At 41.5% G+C, this 18895-nt stretch overlaps 1 pseudogene; it reads right to left on the bottom strand.

Annotated features, from left to right (window-relative positions):
• Positions 1-3097: 3097 nt before the first annotated feature.
• The window catches only part of LOC122709201, a 32927-nt pseudogene continuing 17129 nt past the window's right edge, over positions 3098-18895 (bottom strand).

Raw genomic sequence — 18895 nt, 5'->3', positions numbered from 1 at the left:
AGATTTTGTTTTTTAAATGACATTGATGTCAAAATGTTTCAAAGATATATTATGACAATATTTTTGTAAGAAATGAAAAAACATTCATTTCCTTTAGCTTGTATATTTACTAGTTAATGAAACAGTCATGTAGAGGTTTTTTTTGGTTAGTGGTTCAAACTTGGAATGAAAATATTCTCCTATTACTCTTGAGCATCTTTATCAACGGTTAGCAAACTGCACGCCAGATGCAATTCACTACCTGGTTTTGTATGGCCTGTTAGCTACGAGTGATTTCCCATTTTTAAATGATTAAAAAAAAATAAAAGGAAGAATATTTTGTGCCTTGTGAAAATTATCTGAAACAAATTTTTCTGTGTCCGTAAATTAAGCTGTATTGGAACACACTCTGACTGAATTGTTTACTATGACCTGTGGCTTCTTTGGGGAGATGGGGAAGATACCACAACATCCACAAAGCCAAAAATATTTACTGCTTGACCCTTTACAGGAAACAGCTTACTTACCCCTGATCTGAATGACTTTGATGAAAGCCTCCTGAGGTTGCAATGTGAATTATATCAAAATCATTCCGTGAGCCAGACCTTTCTCAACCGTTATGCAAAGAAAAACAGCTGTGGACAGGAAGCCGTCACAGGCTGTCTCAGGGCGGGAGCAAGGGTTCCTGGCCTCCCCCAGGCCTTCCTAGTCTCCTGCCTCAGTGAGAACTGTGAGGATGCTGATGATCTCAGGGCTGCCAACTCACTAATCCCTTAAAGCAACCCTTGGGTCCAAAACTTTGAAAGAAAAAGCTATATGTGACTAGCACAGCCACGGCTTTCCCGGTCTGCCTCCGTGACACTGTTTTAGGGCCTGTGAAACCCTGATGAGGGAAATCATCCTTGTGCTCATGACTGAGGGTCACTACAATCCTTGGCTATGGTCCCTGCAGCAGGCGTTCCCAGGCTATTGTCAAGCGCCTGGAGCGGGGGTGGGTCTATCTCATGGAATATCTGCTGACACGTGGGCCGGGAGGACTGGTACTGGAGGAGGGAAGCGTGTCCATCGACTGACAAGCCAGCTCATTCTCTGCATCGCTGTGGCAAAGCAGGCTCTGTGACAAACTCTAGACAGATGGCAAAATGACCCATAAGTCATGGCTCCTGCCTGAGACAGCAGAGGCCTGAGGAAGGCCCACGTCTGCTGTGGGGTTGCTGTGGAGCCCACGCTGGAGGTGAGAAGACCCCTCCAGGGCCCCCCACCTGGGTGTTTGTCCTGATTAACAATGGTGCAGCCAGAGTGTCTCCTCCAGCGTGTGACCCGGGCCCAGGGCCACAGGAGGTTTGTGCATCCTGGCTGGCTGACAGCCTCCTCCCCTGACTCAGTGATCACAGAAATTAGGGAGGCCCTGCCATGCCCCAGGGGACAATAAGCCGAGACGGATGGTCTGGCCAGGGAGTGACACTGTCTCCGCTGGGCCATCCCTCCCCAGCTGTGCAGTCATTGAGCTTCGGCACAGAGCGAGTGGCCTCCCGCAGGCAGCCGGGCACCAGGGACTCAGACTCTCCTCCTCCACCCCTGCACCCGAGGCAGGAGAGACAAAGGGAGACACCCTGTGGGGTGGGATTATTGGCATCCCATTTCACACCGGCCCAGTGGGGGCCTGTGCTAAAGTTTCAGAGTCAACAGATGTACTTCTAATTATTTATTACAACTTCTCTTCATGAGAATCGGTTCTTGATGTGAGAATCCAGACTTCCACAGGCAAATCAGACCCACGGTAGGAGGGGAGGCAGGCAGGCAAGCCAGGCACACCTGTCTCCATTGTAACCCAGGCCTGGCCTGGATGCAGGTGTGTTTTCAGGTATAATTCATAGAAAGTCACAGATGTCAGTGTAGAGCCAGGAGAAGGGCACCAGCTGCTGAAATGGCCTATATGGTGACTTGTGGGGTGGGTTGTATTCCCCCATATTCACATGTTGAAACTCTGACCCCTAGCTCCTCAGAACCTGACAGTGTTTGGAGACAGAGCTTTTAAAGAGGTGATTGGGGCTAATGAGGCCATTAGGGTAAGTTCTGGTCTGATACGACTGGGGTTCAAGTAAGAAAAAAAAGTTAAGACAGAGACACACAGGACGGCTGTGTGATAAGATGGCTCAGGGGTAAGATGGCCTCTGACAAGCCAACACGAGAGGCGTCAGGAGAATCTAACCTGACGACAGATGCCTCCATCTCAGACTTCTGGCCTCCAGACCGTGAGATGATAAAAATGCTGCTGTTTGAGCCTCCTCGCCCGTGGCCCTTTGTCACGGCGGCCTCAGGGGATTAATACGGTCACCACAGGGGGCCTGGGAAAGGCTACCCTCTGCACAGGGGACAGACACATCGTGGTCACCATGGTCACCCTCGCGGCTGGTGGCCCAGACCACAGACCCAAAGGGCAGGTTGAGAAGTATCCCCATTGTACCCACACCCCTGGGGTCAGACGTGTCTGGACTTCGAATTCCTTCAATTTTATCAGTGTCACCGAACACACCTAGTGGGTCTGAGATGGCAGCTTAATCAAACACATTCACATTTCTGAAGTTAAACAGATAATGTGTCCATGGATTGATATCTTAATACAGGTACATATTTGAACTAAAGAGATAAATAAAGAATATGTATAACCTCGTGTTTCTTTTGCCACCATGTTTGTTCAGGTCAGATTTTGCCAACAGATGAATCTGTGCCGAATTGATAAATACGTCCTTGATTTGGGGGGATTTCAGAAAATGTCCACAGTGTTACAGACTAGTGTGGGAGCCCCCCACACCCCCTGACTTTAACTTTTATGGAGGAAGAAATCAAGACTTGTGGCTCCCCTGGGCTTCCGTCTTCTCATCTGGGTGTGTGTCTGTCCACACGAGCCGTGGGGCACTCTGTCTGTCTGCGCACAGTTCCCTGCAGGATGATGCATGCTCACTTGCACATCCCCCAACCTTCATCCCCCCATGCTCCCTTCCCCTCTTCACAGCGGTCAGCAGACATCATTTCCTAGGCTCACTTCTCTGACCCTCTTCACTCTCTTAACTTTAGAATTGGAAATGATCTGAAACATTCAAGTCAAGCTGTTTCAGGTGACACTGCCTCACATTTTTCCCAAACCAACCAGAGGGAACTGAGAGGCCAGCCCAGGGCAGTCTGACAGCTTCCAGTGTAGTAATTCCTACTCCAAACTATGAAGGAGAAAACCTAGCACTGTCTGGTCCTAAGAGCAGCTGATGCTTATGAGGGGCCAACTAGTTATTTCTCACCTCATTGCAGTGTCAGAAACCGGGGCCCAGAGGACAAGGCAGAAAACCCAAGTGAAGTGACGATTGTTTTCACACCAGCAACAGGACTGTACTGGGCTTGTCATGCAGATATATGTTCCTGGCACTTTGTGTTACTCGCCCATGTTTGAAATGAAAGAGCAAGATGTTCTGTTTGAAAGGCTGCCCAGAAACATCTTAGGATGATGAGGGTTATGTTCAGAAACTCCTAGTAGTAATGGTTTGCATACAAAGGACCACAGATTCTCATGCCCATTTTATGCCCCCAACATTCATAACAGCACATTGACTCCTGAGTTAACCAAACTTTAAGAAACCTCAAAATATGTGATGTAAGAGAGATTTTTATTTCTCTGCTCTAGAAACTTCCAGATGGAGATTGTTCAAACTTTCCATCTTTAAAAAAATTGCCTCTGGACTAAACTCCAAAACACAAGAGTTCAATCCAAAAAGGATAAAATTTTAAAAGATTTTGATCTGTGAATATGCTGGATTATAGCAAGAAATGAAATTTTCATGCTAGGAAAAATATATCTAAGAACAGTATGTAATTTTGAGAAATTTCACCAGAAAAAAACCTTGATCATCTCCAGTTTTCTAAAAGCCACCCTTCTTTACCTCTACTTTCTTAAGTCCTATGGAAGCCTCCTCTGTACGTGTGAGCATGTGTAGGAACCTCAGACTCTGGGGTTGCCAAACTGGCCAGCCCCTGCCTGGGTGCATGACGGGAACTGTAAACTGTCCTTCCCTAATCACTGCCTCTTCTCTTCAGCCTGAGCAGGGCTCACTGCTGCCCGCATAAATGACCACATGTCACAGCCTCCCTTGTGCCTAGGTATGGACCACTGGATGGAATTTGGGCAAAAAGGACGTGAGCAGAGGTGGATGCAGTTTATCTCTAACAGAACATGCTGGTACCCCTCCACCCTTTGTGGATTGAGGACAATTCTGCAGGGTCTCCAAAAAGGTCACGGGGTCCTTGGATGAACTTGAAGAAGCATTTCCCATGATCTGGGCCATGTGCTTTGGAGCACTTTTATTACCTTTAGATGCTCATGTGAGAAGTTACTTGTGGGTGTGAGTACTTGGGACACAGCCCTCTTCCAGGGCCTTCATGGATAAGCTCTGCTTCCATTTTCTACTTGTTCTGACTAGGTCCTATCTAAGGAGAAGGGCCTCATCCACATTGTGAAAAATGTCATGGGAAAATCTTGGGAGAAAAGACCCTGGAACTGACTGTGCTAGAACAAGAAGTCCTGCTCTTGAGCAGAAGCCAGAACTTGAAGTCAGCTCCTGTCCCCTCACAGGTTCTCATGAATTTAGACATTGCCACTAAGGACCCAAACAACTCCTGTGCTGCTGAAAAGCTTGTGCTTGATGCTGTCCTCACTGATAAGGGTAATTGCAGCCGACAAGAGTGGTCCTGCCACAAAGTTCAGGAATGAGTTCTCAGGCCATCCCTAGGCTTAATCCTCACCCTGTGGTTGTTCAGTCGCTCAGTGGTGTCTGACTGACTCTGTGACCCACGGACTGCTGCACGCCAGGCTTCCCTGTCTTTCACCATCTCCCAGAGTTTGCTCAAACTCATGTCCATGGAGTTGGTATTGTCATCCCACATCTCACCCTCTGTCATCCCCTTCTCTTCCTGCCTTCAACCTTTCCCAGCATCAGGGTCTTTTCTGACCCTGACCCTAACCCCACGTCTAATTCCTATGTAGGTATCCCGTGCATCACTCCCATCACTCCTTCCTTTCCTGGAGGCTTTCCTCTGCAGTGTTGACCAGAAGTAAACTTTCTATTCCACGGTGGGGCAGGTGGAGTGCACTCTGAAATGTTCAACTGTTTACTTGTTCCCTCATCAATAGTGCTTTATCAAGGGCCTACTGTGTGCCAGACACTATGCCTGACTAAGCAGTCCCAGCCCTACTCTCATGACACTCACATTTTAGGGGTGGAAGAAAGCAACCAAAGAAACTTTAAACAATGACATTTCAGATAGTGATTAGTGCTCTGAACACATCAAAACAGGGTAATGTGAGTAAGAAAGAAGTGAGGGCTACTTTTGGAGGAATGGTCAGGGAAAGCCTCTTCTAAGGGCTGGGACCAGACCATGAGCCATGTAAGAGGGGAGCATGTACAAATGTCCTGGGACTTTGAGGGTGCTGGGGAGCTTCAGAAGCCCAGAGAAGAGCACGGGAGTTTCAGAGCAGAGGGCAAGCCACCAGGTCAGAGCAGTGGGGGTGGGGGGGGACCAGATGATGCAGGGCCTTGTAGACTCTGATGTGGGATTTATATTTGATTTTAAGTACAATATGAAGCCGCTGTGCAATATGAAAAGCTTCCGTGGTGGATCAGATGATAAAGAATCTGCCTGCAATGCAGGAGACCCGAGTTTGATCCCTGAGTCAGAAAGATATCCTGGAGAAGGGAATGGCAACCCACTCCAGTATTCTTGCCTGGAGAATTTCATAGACAGAGGAGCCTGGTGGCTAGAGTCCATGGGGTCACAAAGAGTCAGGCACAACTAAGGGACTACCCCTTCCATGAAGCCACTGGAGAATTTTAAACAGAAGAAGCACATGGTCTAATTTGCATATTAAAAAAATGGCCCAGCTGCTTATGAAGAACAGCTTTTAAGAGCCCAAAAATAGATATAGGAAGACCAGTTAGGAGGGTATGGCAGTAATCCTGGCAAGAGGTAATAACTATCATTAACCCCATTTCATGGAAGCCTAGAGAAGAATGTAATTTATGCAAATGCATACAGCAGATAATAATAATTCTCTACTTTTATTTGCAAAATGATTTCAATTTGAAAAGCCTTCTTACCTCTATCAATTCATTTGAACTGCAGAACAACCCAGGAATGAATTATTATTCCCATTTCTTGGAGACTCCCAGAAGCTGGTACTTGACAAGAGATCCCAGAAGCATCAAGCGCTGGAAGCCTCAGTGAAGCCTAGGCCTCCTGCTTACCAGCCTGTGCAGCCTCTCCTCCCCTTTTCTTATACCAGCCCATCCCCCTAGTTATAAACAGCAGGCGCAGAAACCCAACCAACCATCCAAAGCCCCAGGGCCAGTCACCCTCAGGCAATCCAAAAGTCATTCAGATTGCACTTGCTGAGCCCTCATGGGATGCTTCATTTACTGAAAGATTAGGGAACAAAGGAGACAGGCATTTAAAATGTAGTTGGAAAAAATTGGACAGACGTTCCTAAATTATTAAAAATGCTTAGCAAATTGTAAGTGATATCCAATTACAAAACACTTCAGGAGGAACCCCGATTCTTTTCTTGTGGCAAATGGACCCAAATTCAAACAAAGGCAGTTTCTTGAAATGGGTCTTTTTTTTTTTTTTGGTTGCACCAAATGTGCACCAAATCTTAGTTCTCCTGATCAGGGATGGAAACTGTGCCCCCTGCAGTGAAAGCACAGAGTCCTAACCAGGACCACCAGGGAAGTCCCTAAACAGGTCTTGAGGGTACTAGGGGAGAATCACTAACCCACTAACTTCCGCAGCACCGTCTGAGGAATGTTCAACAGGAGAGGTCCCTTCCAAGGACCCTCAGCTGTCTTTCGCTGCAAAGAACAAAACACCCTGAAACTTAGTGGTCTGAAGGACTGCAACATTTTTATTCTCATCAAGAGTTTTGTGGTCCAGGAATTTGGACAGGCCAGGGCGGAGCTGGCTTGTCTCTGATTCATCTTGTCTGGGCCTCAGCTGAGAGGGGCTGGAATCCTCCAACAACTCACAAGGCAGGTGCTTGGCCTGGGGTGAACCATAGGCTGAGCTGGACTGGGCTTGTTGGTCAGAGCATATCCACGTGGTCCCTCTGTGAAGCGTGGGATCTTCACAGTGCCCAGAGCACCAAGAGCGAGGGTCCCAGAGGACGAATTATGGAAAGCACCAGGCCTTTTAAGACTGGCCTTGGAAATGCCACAGCATCACTTCCATCACAGCCAACTAAGCAAAGCATCACAAGCCCACTTACACTCAGAAGGTCATGGAACTCCTATCTTTCAGTAGAAAGAGCACAGTGCCCTTTTGTGCTTCAAGCAGTAGATTATCACATATAAAGAATGAATGAGATTGAGAAATTAGATTTATGTCAATGTATTGGAATTTTTTTTATAATTAATAAATATGGGAAACAAAGCAATCTTATTATGTTGAAAGATTTGGAGCACAAAGTTTTGCTGCATTAAAACCAAAAGAATTATAGTCCATTGGGTAGGACACTGTAACAATTTGTTATCACTGATTTGTGTGTGTGTGTGCGTGTGTAGGATTTGAACCCTGTCAGTAAATATGAATTAATAGTGAGTATGGTATGCATATGAACATCAATGGTATGAGGAATAAAGAAATGACTACAATTAAGATTGCCTGCTCAGGAAGGTTTTAACATAGATCTTTTTTTCTGGAAGGCTCGTTTCAGTCAGGTTTTAAAGGATGCAGGAAAAATACTTACTTCAAATGAGTGCTGCTAATTATAAATGAATCAGCTCTTTTCACTAAAGCAAGCCCAGCAGGACTTACACTTGGAAATACTTAATGAGAATTAATAGAGTTATTATGTGTTTGAAATAAGAGAGATACTCCTTGGAAGGAAAGCTATGACAAACCTAGACAGTGTATTAAAAAGCAGAGACATGGAGAAGGAAATGGCAACCCACTCCAGTATTCTTGCCTGGGAAATTCCATGGACTGAGGAGCCTGGTGGGCTACAGTCCATGGGGTCGTGAAAGAAAAAAAAAAGCAGAGACATGACTTTGCTGACAAATGTCCATATAGTCAAAGCTATGGTTTTTCCAGCAGTCACGTACAGATGGGACAGCTGGACCATAGAGAAGGCCGAGCACTGAAGAACTGATGCTCTCCAATTGTGCTGGAGAACATTCTTGAGTCCCTTGGACTTCAAGAGTGAACTCATTGGAAAAGACCCTGATGCTAGGAGGAGAAGGGGTAAACAGAGGGTGAGGTATTTGGATGGCATCACTGACTCAACGGGCATGAGTTTGAGCAAACTCTGGGAGATAAACAAGGACAGGGAAGCCTGGTGTGCTGCAAATCATGGAGTCAAAAAGAGTCAGACCCGACTTAGTGACCGAACAACAACAACAATAGAGAGGAAAAAAAGAAGTGCTAGTGTAAGAACCACCAGGAAAAAGGTAAGATTTTGTCTACTGGTCCTCATAGTGGGCCCTAGAACCACTGTCCGCTCAATTCTCCAGTAGCAAGTACAGTATTGAGTTTTAAGCCAACTTTTTCACTCTCCTCTTTCACTTTCATCAAGAGGCTTTTTAGTTCTTCACTTTCTGCTGTAAGTGTGGTGTCATCTGCGTATCTGAGGTTACTGATATTTCTCCCAGCAATCTTTGTTCCAGCTTGTGCTTCATCCAGTCCAGCATTTCTCATGATGTACTCTGCATATAAATTAATAAGCAGGGTGACAATATACAGCCTTGACGTACTCCTTTCTGTACAGAATCACTGCAGATTATGAGTGCAGTCATGAAATTAAAAGACACTTACTCCTTGGAAGAAAAGTTATGACCAACCTAGACAGCATTTTAAACAGAAGAGACATTACTTTGCCAACAAAGGTCCATCTCATCAAAGCTATGGTTTCTCCAGTAGTCATGTATGGATGTGAGAGTTGGACTATAAAGAAAGTTGAATGCCAAAGAATTGATGCTTTTGAACTATGGTGTTGGAGAAGACTCTTTAGAGTTCCTTGGATTGCTAGGAGATCAAACCAGTCAATCCTAAAGGAAGTCAGTCCTGAATATTCATTGGAGGGACTGATATTGAAGCTCCAATACTTTGGCCACATGATGCATAGAACTGACTCATTGGAAAAGACCTTGATGCTGGGAAAGATTGAAGGCAGGAGGAGAAGGGGATGACAGAGGATGAGATGGTTGAATGGCACCACTGTCTCAATGGGCATGAGTTTGAGCAATCTCTGGGAGTTGGTGATGGACAGGGAGGCCTGGTGTGCTGCAATCTATAGGGTCACAAAGAGTCGGACATGACTGAGCAACTGAACTGAACTGAACTGAACTGAAGTACAGTGTGGTTTCAAAGTGTGTGCCAAAGGATGAATAGGTTTTCTTCTCCCACAAGAGGATACAATGCACATGGAAGAAGAAAAATCTGGATTAGTCTGAATTCCAATTAGTTTTAAAAATAGCCTTTTTGAGATTAATTCATGTACCATAAAATCTAACCATTCGAAAATGTACAATTCAAGGTTGTTGTTATATTCAACAACATATAGAAATTGTGCAACCATCAGCATAATCTAATTTTAGAATGTTTTCATTATCTCAAAAGAAATCCTGTACCCATTAGCAGTCACCCCCCCAGTCCCCAATCTCAGTCCAAGGTAAGTATTCTACTTCTGTGTCTAAATTTGCCTCTCCTGGGCTTGTCTTATAAATGGACATAAAGCAATTCTTTGTGTCTGGTTTCTTTCACTTAGCATAATGTTTTCGAGATACATCCATATATCAGTTCTTTATTCATTTTACTGAGAAACAATATATTCCATTACATGGATATACTGCCTTTTGTTTATCCATTTATCAACTGACAGATGTATGGGCTGTTTCCACTTTTGGGCTATGATAAATAATATTGCTATGAATGTTCATGTACACGTGCCATGTGGACTTCATTTCTCTTGCATGTATACCTAAGAGTAGAAGGCTGGATCATGTGATTTAACATTTTGAGGATCTGCCAAAGTGTTTTCCAAAATGGCTGCTTGACTTTACACTCCCATTAAGCTCTGTATGAGGGTTTCAGTTTCTCCAATTGCCAATACTTGTTAGTGTTTGTTTTTTGACTGTAGTCATCCTAGTGAGTGTAAGGTGGTATCTCACGGGGATTTTTATTTGCATTTCCCTGATGATCAGTGATGGTGAACATGTCTTCATGTGACCTTTGGCTATTTGTATATCTTCTTTGGAGAAATGTATATTCAAATCCTTTGCCTAATTGTAATTGGGCTATTTGTCATTATTATATGCTTGAGTTGTAAGAGTTCTTCATAAATTTTGGATACAATTCCCTTATCAGATTAATTTGCTAATATTTCTCCCATTGTGTGGGTTGATTTTTTTTCCCTCTCTTGATAGTATCATTTGCAGCACAAAAGATCTTAATTTTGGTGAAGTCCAGTTTTTCTAATTCCTTTGTTGCTTGTCGGAGAAGACAATGCCACCCAACCCCAGTGTTCTTGCCTGGAGAATCCCAGGGACAGGGGAGCCTGGTGGGCTGCATCTATGGGGTCGCACAGAGTCCAATGCGACTGAAGCGACTTAGCAGCAACAGTTGTTGCTTGTGCTTTTGGTGTCGTATCTAAGAAGCCGTTGCTTAACCATAGGTTGCAAAAATTCATTATAGTTTCTTTCCAGAGTTTTGTGATTTTAGCTCTTACATTTATGTCCATGATCATTTTGAGTTAATTTTGGGGTATGGTGTGTGGTGGGAGTCCAACTTTATTATTTTATTTGTGGATACCCAGTTGTCCAACATTGTTTGTTGAGAAGTCTATTCTTTCCCTCAATTATCTTGGTACCCTTGCAGAAATTCAACTGATTATAAATGTAAGGGTTTATTTCTGGGCACACTATTCTTTTTGTATTGATATATATATATTTTCCTTATGCTATTACCATACTGTCTTGATTACTAAAGCTCTACAGTAAATTTTGGAATCAGGAAATGTGAGGTCTCCAACTTTGGTTTTCTTTTTTTCCCCAAGATTATTTTGGCTCTTCTGGGTCCCTAGCATTTCTATATAAACTTTTGGATCAACTTGTCAATTTTCACAAAAAGCTGGTGTAATTTTGATAAGGATTACATTGAATCTGTGGATCAATTAGGACAATTGTGACCTGCACAATGTTAAATCCTGTTATCCACGAACCTAGGGAATCTTTCAATGTATTTTGTATTTCAATGTATTTCAATGTATTCAATGTATTTCAATGTATTTCTTTAATTTATTTCAATGTTTTTATAGTTTTCAGTACACAAGTCTTATATTTTTATTCCTAAGAATTTTATTTTTTTTATTCTACTGTACATGAAATTATTTTCTAAATTTTATTTTTGGATTATTCATTGCAAGTGTATAGAAATACAATTGATATTTATTTTTCTATCTTGCAATGTTGCAGATATACAGCTTTAATCATTTATTCACTCTGACAGTTTTCTTATGGATTCCCTAAGACCTTCTCCATAAGAGGTGGTGTCAACTGCAAACATAGTTTTACTTTGTATCTGATCTGGATGTGCTTTATTTCTTTTTTCTTGCCTTACTGTCTTGGTTGAAACCTCCTGTCTAGTGTTGAATAGATGTGCAAGAGTGAACACCCTAGTTTGTTCCTAATGCTAGGGGGAAAGCATTCAGTCTTTAAACATAATACTGCTGTTGTTCAGTCTCTACATTGAGTATGACTCTCTGCAACCCCATGAACTGTAGCACACCAATTTCCTCTGTCTTCCAGTATCTCCCAGAGCTTGATCAAATTCATGTCCATTGACTCAATTATGCTATTTAACCATCTCATTCTCTGCCACCCTCCTTTTGCCTTCAGTCTTTCCCAGCATCAGGTTCTTTTCCAATGAGTCCCCTCTTCGCATCAGGGTGTCCAAAGTATTGGAGATTCGGCATCAATCCTTCCAATAAATATTCAGGGTTGACTTCCTTTAGGATTGACTGGTTTGATCTCCTTGCAGTCCAAGGGACTCTCAAGAGTCTTCTCCAACACAACTGTTCAAAAGCATCAATTCTCAGTACTCAGCCTTCTTTATGGTCCAACTCTCACATCCATACATGACTACTGGAAAAATTATAGCTTTGACTATATGGACTTTTGTTGGCAAAATGATGTCTCTGCTTTTTAAAATGCTGTCTAAGTTGGTCATAACTTTTCTGCCAAGGAGCAAGCATCTTTTAATTTCATGGCTGCAGTGACCATCCACAGTAATTTTGGAGCCCAAGAAAATAAAATCTGTCACCATTTCCACTTTTTTCCCTTCCATTTGCCATGAAGTGATGGGACTGAATGCCATGATCTTTGCTTTTGAATGTGAATTTCAAGCCAGCTTTTTCACTCTCTTCTTTCACTCTCATTGAGAGGCTCTTTTATTCCTCTTCACTTTCTGTCATTAGAGTGGTATCATCTGCATAGCTGAGGTTGTTGATATTTCTCCCAGAAATCTTGATTCCATCTTGTGACTCATCTAGCCTGGCATTTCACATGATGTACTCTGCAAATAAGTTAAATAAATGGTGACAATATACAGCCTTGATGTACTCCTTTCCCAATTTTGAACTAGTCTGTGGTTCTATGTCCAGTTCTAACTGTTTCTTCTTGACTCACATATAGTTTTCTCATAAGACAGATAAGGTGGTCTGGTACTCCCATCTCTCTAAGAATTTTCCAGTTAATTATGATCCACACAGTCAAAGGCTTTAGAATAGTCAATGAAGAAGAAGTAGATGTTTTTCTAGAAATCCCTTGCTTTCTCCATGATCCAACAAATGTTGGCAATTTGATCTTTGGTTCCACTGCCTTTTCTAAACCCAGCTTGTCCATCTGGAAGTTCTCAATTCATTTACTGCTGAAGCCTGGCTTGGAGGACTTTTTGAGCATTACCTTGCTAGCATGTGAAATGAGCACAACTGTACAGTAGTTTGAGCATTCTTTGGGATTGCCCTTCTTTGGGATTGGAATGAAAACTGACCTTTTCCAGTCCTGTGGCCACTGCTGAATTTTCCAAATTTGCTGACATATTGAGTGCAAGCACTTTAACAGCATCATCTTTTAGAATTTTAAACAGCTCAACTGGAATTCTGTCATCCCCACTAGCTTTGTTCATAGTAATGCTTCCTAAGGCCCACTTGAGGTCACACATCAGGATGTCCCTGTCTAGGTGAGTGATCACACCATTGTGGCTATCTGGGTCATTAAGACCTTTTTTGTTTTGTGTTCTTGCTGCCTATTCTTAATCTCTTCTGCTTCTATTAGGATCTTTACCATTTCTGATCGTCATCGTGCCTATCCTTGCATGAAATGTTCCCTTGATAAATCCACTTTTCTTGATGAGATCTCCAGTCTTTCACATTCCATTGTTTTCCTCTATTTCTTTGCATTGTTCATTTAAGCAGGCCTTCTTATCTCTCCTTATTCTTTGAAACTCTGCATTCAGTTGGATATATCTTTCCCTTTCTCCCTTGTCTTTTGCTTCTCTTCTTTCCTCAGCTATTTGTAAAACCTCCTCAGACACCCAATTTGCCTTATTGCATTTCTTTTGGATGGCTCTGGTCACTGCCTCCTGTACAATGTCACATACTTCCATCCATAGTCTTTCAGGCACTTTGTCTACCAGATCTAATCCCTTGAATCTATTCATCACCTCCACTGTATAATCATAAGAAATTTTATTTAGGTAATAGCTGAATGGTCTAGTGGTTTTCCCTACTTTCTTCAATTTAAGCCTGAATTTTGCAATAACGAGCTGATGATCTGAGCCACAGTCAGCTCCTGGTCTTGTTTTTGCTGACTGTATAGAGTCTTCTCCATCTTTGGCTGCAAAGAACATAATCAATCTAATTTCAGTATTGACCATCTGGTGACGTCCACATGTGGAGTCTTCTTTTGGGTTGTTGGAAAATGATGTTTGCTATGACCAGTGCTTTCTCTTGACAAAACTCTGTTGGCCTTTGCTTTGCTTCATTTTGTACTCCAAAGTCAAACTTTTCTGTTACTACAGGTATCTCCTGACTTCCTACTTTTGCATTCCAATTCCCTATGATGAAAAGGATATCTTTTTTGGTGTTAGTTGTAGAAGCTGTTGTAGAATTGGTCAGCTTCAGCTTCTTTGGGATCGGTGGTTGGAGCATAGACTTGGATTGCTGTGATGTTGAATGGTTTGCTTTGGAAAGTAACCAAGATCTTTCTGTCGTTTTTGAGGTTGCACACAAGTACTACATTTTGGATTCTTTTGTTGACTATGAGGGCTACTCCATTTCTTCTAAGGGATATTTATTAAATTCTCCCATCCCCATCTATTTTAGTTCACTGGTTCCTAAGATGTTGATGTTTAATCTTTCCATCTCCTGCTTGACTATGTCCAATTTACCTTGATTCAATGAACTTACTAGCCCCAATACTTTGGCCACCTGAAGCAAAGAACTGACTCATTGGAAAAGACCCTGATGCTGGGAAAGATTGAAGGCAGGAAGAAAAGGGGGCAACAAAGGATGAAATGGTTGGATAGCATCACCGACTCTATGGTCATCAGTTTGAGCAAGCTCTGGGAGTTGATGATAGACAGGGAGGCCTGGCATTCTGCAGTCCATGGGGTCACAAAGAGTCAGACACGACTGAGTGACTGAACAGAACTGATGGAACTAACATTGCAGGTTCCTATGCAATATACTTCTTTACAGCATTGGACTTTGCTTGCACCACCAGATACATCCATGGCTGAATGTTGTTCCTGTTTTAGCCCAGCCACTTCATTGTTGTTGGAGGTTTTGGTAATGTCCTCTGCCCTTCCCCAGTAGCAACTGGACACCCCCAGACCTGGGAGGCTCACCTTCCAGCGTCACATCTTTTTGTCTTTTCATAATGTCCATGTGGTTCTCCAGACAAGAATATTGAAGTGGGTTGCCATTTCCTTCTCCAAAATATATTAGCTGTGGAATTTTCAGCGATGTTCTTTCATATGTTAAAGAGGTTCCCTTCTTTTCTTAGTATGTGGAGTGTCATTATCATAAGAAGATATTGGATTGTGTCAAGTATTTTCTACATCTATTGAAGTAATCATAGGTCAAAGTCTTGTCATTTATTTTATTAATAAGGTGTATTATATTGATTGGTTTTTAGATATTACACTAAATTTGCATTTTTAAAACAAATCCCCCTTGTTCTTGATGCATAATCCTATATATATATGCTGGATTCAGTTTGTTAGTGTTTTGTTAAGGATTTTCATGTCTATATTCATGAAGAATGTAATTGTGTTGTTTTCTTGTAATGCATCTGTGTGGCTCTGACATCAAGGTAATACTAGTTTTATAAAACAAGTTGGGATGTATTCTCTCCTCTTATTTTGGGGGGAAGTTTATGAAGAATTGGCATTAATTGTTCTTTACATATTTGATAGAGTTCACCAGTTGAAGCTATCTGGCCATGGGCTTTTCTCTGTGGAAAGTTTAAAACTTACTAATTCAGTTTGTCTTCTTGTTTTTTGAGTCTATTCATATTTACCATTTCTTTTTGAGTCAGTATATTTTCTGTCAACCATTTATCTTATCTGTTATTAAATATATTAGCATATAGTAGTACATTGTTGGAGAGGGAAATGGCAACCCACTCAGTACTCTTGCCTGGAAAATTCCATGGACAGAGGAGTCTGGTAGGCTACAGTCCATAGGGTTGCAAAGATTCAGACACGACTGAGCAACTTCACTTTCTTTTCTTTGTACATTGTATTTCTTGTACTTATGTTTTACTTCTATAAAGTCAGTAGTAACATTCCCTCATTCATTCTTGATTTTAATAATTTGATACTTTTTGCTACTTTTCTTGGTTAGTTGAAATAAGTTTTATTAATTTTGTTCTTCTTTTCCAATTTTTGGTTTGAAAAAGTTTGATATCAATATTAAAATACTGATATTATCTTGGTTTTCTATTGTCTATTTCATTTATTTCCACTCTAACCTTTATTATTTACTTCTTTCTCTTGTTGTTTGAGTTTGCTCTCCATTTACTAGTTTCTTAAGTTATAAGGTTAAGCTAGTTATTTGAAATCCTTTTTTACTATAGATGTTTAAAGCTGTAAACTTCATTCTAAATACTGCTTTAGCTATATTTCATTAGTGTTGGTATATTGTGGTTTTATTTTCAGTAATCTCAAAATATTTTTAATTGATCTTGTGTATTCTACTTTGATCCATTGGCTATTTAGGGATGTGTTGTTTATTGCACATATTTGTGAATTTCTTAAATGTTCTTCTGTTATTGAGGAACTGCGTGCATGCACCCTAAGTCACCTCAGTTGTGTCCAACTCTTTGTGACCCTAGGGACTGTGGCCTGCCAGGCTCCTCTGTGCGTGGGATTCTCCAAACAAGAATACCAGAGTGGGTTGCCATGCCCTCCTCCGTGGGATCTTCCCAACCCAGGGAGTGAACCCACATTTCTTACGTCTCTTGCATTTGCAGACGTGTCCTTTACCACTAGTTCTTTACCACTGGTTCTTCCCAGGGCCACCTGGGAAGCCCTATTGAAGAACTACTTTAGTTCTATGTGGTTGGAGATAATACTTTGTAAAACTTCAATCCCTTTAAATTTATTTAGGCTTGTTTTATGGCCTAGCATATGGTCTATTCTGGAGAATCTTCCACATGTAACTGAGAATTTGCATCCTGCTGTTATATGGAGTGTACAATAGATGTCTGTTAGGTCTAGTTAGTTTATACTGTTGTTCAAATCTTCTATTTTCTTGTGGACCTTCTGTTTAGTTATTCTATTCACATTGGAAGTGGAGTATTGATGTCTCCAGTTATTATTTTTCAATTGTTTATGTCTCCCTTTTGGGCTCCCTAGGTGGCTCAGTGGTAAAGAATCTTCCTGCCAATGCAAGAGACACTGGAGATGTGGACTCAGTCCCTGGGTTAGGAAGATCCCCTTGAGAAGGAAATGGCAACCCACTCCAATATTCTTGCCAGAAAAACCCCATAGACAGAGGATCCATGTCCCTCAGACATGACTGAGGGACACACACACACACACACACACACACACACACAACCTGTGTGTTATTATCTAGTTAGCTATGCCTCCCTTTTATTTTCAGTTTTTGCTTCATGTATTTGGGGGGATTTTGTTACTAGGTACATTTATGCATATAATCATATATCTTTCTGATAAGTGGACACTTTTATCGTTATAAGATATCTTCCCTTGTCACTAGCAATAATTTTTAATCTAAAGTGTATTTTGCCTGGTACTAGTATAACCACTTCAGTTCCCTTTTAATTACTGTTTGCATGTTGTGTACATTTCCACCATTTTACTCTTAAGCTATCTGTGGGTTTAGATATAAAAGTGCCTCTTATAGAGAACATAGAGTTTAATAATTTTTTATTCCATTCTGTTAATTTCAGCTTTTGATTTAAATGTTTATTCCATTTATATTATTGTCATTGCTAATGTCAGGATTTGCACCTTCCATTTTGCCATTTGTCTTCTATATATTTTCTGCCTTTGTTTCTCTATTCCATCATTAACTTCCTTTATGTTATTTTCTAGATATCATTTTAATTCTGTCATACATTCCTTCACTATATGGTTTTTAGTTAATTCTCAGTGGTTGTCATTGGGACTACAATTACAAGTCAATTTGGACTGACACTAGCTTACTTGCATTAGTAGACTTTGCTCCAATATGGCTCCAACCCTTCTCTCTCCTTTATTGTTTATTATCATAGGAGTTATATCTTTATGTATTATAAATCCCTCAATATAGTTATGACTATTGATTTAGAAATTGTTTTAAAAATCAAGGGGAAGAAAAAAAGCATCTTGAGGGCAGCAAGAAAAAAAGGAGAAGGAGAAGAAACGAGGTATAAAATGCATTTATTCTGTCTTTTATAAGTATATAGGTACCTTTTCCAGTGCAATTATTTCTCCATATGGATTCAAGCATAGGGCCTTTTCATTTTAGCCTGCAGGACTTCTTTTAGTACTTCTCATAGGGCTATTCTGAGTGAAGAGTGTTCTTAGTTTTGGTTATTTGGGAATATTTTCATTTTTTCTTTACTTTTGAAAGATAGGTTTATTGGATATAGAGTTCTTGGTTGACTACATTTTTCTTTTAACATTTTCAATATGCTGTCCCACTGTTTTCTGGCCTCAGTGATGTTCAGTGGGGAATCAGCTGCTGATCTTATTGCAGTGACCTTTTTGTATGTGATGATACATTTTTTCTTGCTGCCCTCCAGATGCTGTTTGTGGTTGGCTTTCTACAGTTTGACTATGATGTATCTAGGTATAAATCTCCTTGAGTTTATCCCACTTGAAATTTCCTGAGTTTCTTGGATATGTATATTAATGTTTGTCATAAAATTGGGGTCATTTTAAGTCATTATTGGTCTTCCCTGAGAGCTCAATTGGTAAAGAATCTGTCTGCAATGCAGGAGACCCTGCTTTGATTCCTGGGTCGGGAAGATCAATTCCTGTGTCAGAAAGATTTGTTGGAGAAGGGATAGGCTACCCACTCCAGTGTTCTTGGGCTTCCCTTGTGGCTCAGCTGGTAAAGAATCTGCCTGCAATGTGGGAGACCTGGGTTCGATCCTTGCATTGGGAAGATCCCCTGGAGAAGGGAAAGGCTACCCACTCTAGTATTGTGGCCTGAAGAATTCCGTGGACTGTATAGTCCATGGGGTCGCAAAGAGTCAGACGTGACTGACTGACTTTCACTTTCACTTTTTATTTCTTCAGATATTCTTTCTGCCCTTTTCCCTTTCTCTTCTTCTTTTGTGACTCCCTCTAGGTACATATCAGCATG

Source organism: Cervus elaphus, chromosome 15 (assembly GCF_910594005.1).
Source record: "Cervus elaphus chromosome 15, mCerEla1.1, whole genome shotgun sequence".
NCBI lineage: Eukaryota > Metazoa > Chordata > Mammalia > Artiodactyla > Cervidae > Cervus > Cervus elaphus.
This window is presented reverse-complemented; position numbering and strand designations above follow the sequence as displayed.